We start from the raw sequence: 2,825 nt of genomic DNA, 5'->3' as shown, positions 1-2,825 counted from the left end.
ATTAAGGACCCAAATCGATCGCTTGCATTTTTTGTATTAGATTTGCTAAATATAATCTTCCCATATTAATCACCTTCCTTAACAACTTTATTGGGATCAAAGGCTACTTTTAATGATATAGAAACTCAATGCTTTTCAAAGACAAAATATGGATAGATCGTTGCTGAACTTATGGAAACATAGATAACACTGTCTGTAAATATCAGTTTTATAAGGTAACTAGTAAGATTATCAAATTTTTTATTGTTGAAAAGTTACGACATTTATGCTCCATTTCCTTATTCCATAACAATGCAAATATTTCTTAAAAATTTGAGACTCGAAGGTGAAATGACTAGCACAGCCCTATTGCATCAACATGACAAGTGGGTACAAATGTCTCAATACATATACATAGTTGTCAACACAATGACAAATGCTATTCACCTATACTCAGCAAAATTATTTTTTAAAGAATGTAGAACCTTCCGAGTTAATTAGCAAAGCAACAATCATATGGTTTCATAAAGTATCAAAAGTTACACATCAATCAAGTTTTTAAGCTGTTCGGTTAATAATATTTGGTTTTTCTATTTCTTTGGTTCTTCAATAAACTCCTTTAATTCCATTAAAACGAAGAAAAAATATTACTAGGGTTTTGAAGTATTCAATACATTGAGTGCATAAACAACCCATCTTAAACACAAATGAAAACATTAACCTTAGCGGCAAGAGCCAACTTTTTTTTCCATTAGGCCTACGGTATGATCACAATGATTGATGGCCCATACAAATTATCAAATACATAATCTTCTTAGAATAGTGCGATGTGAGGTTGGAATATGGAATTAAAAACAATAAATATTTTTCCATGAGTTTTATTTCAATAGAAATGAGAGAGATGCTCCCTCTCAGCATTTGATACACACTTTACAATGTTGCAAAATTTTGAAGAAAATTCACAACAGATCAGCTACTCACATCCATCAGTCATTCTCTATATACAGTTATGTACATGGGGCAAATATAATTCACCCTACCAAGTGTGTCTTTGATTGTCATCTGTAACCTTTAAGTAGATTTTCTGTACATTTGAATATGCAAAAATCAACAACTATTAATCACGCTTTGAAATTAACTTGAGATATTAACATCTGCAAATTTTTTCCATGATTCTAAAAATTTCGTAAAATATTCTTGTAGATGACAAGTTTATTTCAAGCACCTGTTCCATCATATTTTCATGACCTTGCAACTAAGAAAGGAAAAATGAGGAAATGTGCAGTAAAAATTATAATAAATTTTGATAGAGTTTTAAATATTGTTGCAGAATACCAAAGGCACTGGGCACAAATAAAATGAACAATGATATTATAAAACAAATACATCCAGCTAATTATAAATTTTTTGACAACAGACACAGTAGAAAATATCATTTAGATTAAATTCAGAAACATACTGCATACAGGAGGTAGACAGCAGGTTTTTTTTTTTAATTCTGCACTGCCACTATCAACTTCAAAGCCAAGAAAAACATTCAGCACCTAAAGCTTCACTCTTGGGAAATGAGGAAAACCCCAATAGACAACAACATCAAACATTATCCACAATTCCCTTTGGACGGCATAGTTATTATATTTTGGGTATGAATCCATTCTCATTACTTAACAATATGTCAAGGAGAAGAAGTCTAATCAACCTCCCATCTTGATATTATATATTTTTTTTAAAACTTTTGGAAAAAGACAAATGTAAGGCATTTTTTTTACCACCCTCAATTTAGTATGAATCCATACAAGTTAGTTGAGGCACCAACCAAAACTGATAAATCAAATGAACTTCACATTATAAAATGTTTAAGACTTATAAATACTGCATAGTTTAGCAAGTTTATCTCTTAAGTACCCACATAGAAAGAATATGGATAGTGGCAGGAATTCCACAACAATGCAATGGAATGTACTATTGCTGATAATTCTTGAATGGCTAATTCCAAATGCATTATTTCTGGTTAATTACACAGTGGTATTACAAGAAGTATGAGTTATCTTTTACAAATATAGTTTCCTCGCAAAATATATCTAAATAGAAGTTGTGGTTGCAGCCACTAATTTCAAGAGAATAAGTATTCATACCCTGGCCCATTGTTAAAGTTCTTGGTTAACAAACCAACGTGCAGGCAGCTACTCAATTACATATGCAACCCTTTTAAAGCTCTTGCACAATACGACAAATTTTTTAATTTTGTTACATTTCATTAACTTTTTTTAACATGGCGTGTCAAAGAATATTGTTAATGACTTTATTACTGAAATTTGATCATTTAGCCTAGCTGCAATATGAGTAAAAATTCCCAATAATATAAGTATCTCAAGTATTCAACATTTCCAGCATTCTCTATACCTCATCGTGGCATAAATTTAACCATGTGCGCCTTATGCAACATTAATGGCCAATTACATTGGTCCTCAATCCAAATTGAGTCCCGTTAATGATTTAAAGGCTTGACATCTCCTTCCCAAATTGGCACAGGAGAGTTTTTTCATGTATACATTTCATTTTTAAAGACACAGTATGAAGGAGACTGAAGGCTCAACCTTTTTAATACATTAAATTTACTCAAGGCACTGTATCTCACAGTAAAGTAACTTGATTGCAATGTCCTCACTATGTGACACCAAGCTGTCACACAAAGCATTGCTTTGATGTGGTCGGATGAGAATTCTTCCCTGGCAATCAATCTAGCTTTTAAATTTTCCATACAGAGTGACTCAATCATTTGGTGATTGAGAGAAAATAATGAGACAACATCTCACAAAATGGCAACAATGACCTTAAAAAATTCC

The 2,825-nt window shown here is 31.8% G+C and overlaps 1 protein-coding gene across 1 annotated transcript in view; it reads right to left on the bottom strand.

The window, feature by feature from the left end:
- Positions 1 to 860: 860 nt before the first annotated feature.
- LOC139690423 (mothers against decapentaplegic homolog 6-like) overlaps positions 861 to 2,825 on the bottom strand; it is a 242,817-nt gene continuing 240,852 nt past the window's right edge. Inside the window, exon 6 of the mRNA XM_071587874.1 lies at positions 861 to 2,825. This exon is cut by the window's right edge and continues 1,597 nt beyond it. The gene's annotated coding sequence lies outside the window, so the exon portion shown is untranslated.

This window comes from Hetaerina americana, unplaced genomic scaffold (genome assembly GCF_022747635.1).
Source record: "Hetaerina americana unplaced genomic scaffold, ioHetAmer1.1.p SCAF_3, whole genome shotgun sequence".
NCBI lineage: Eukaryota > Metazoa > Arthropoda > Insecta > Odonata > Calopterygidae > Hetaerina > Hetaerina americana.
This window is presented reverse-complemented; position numbering and strand designations above follow the sequence as displayed.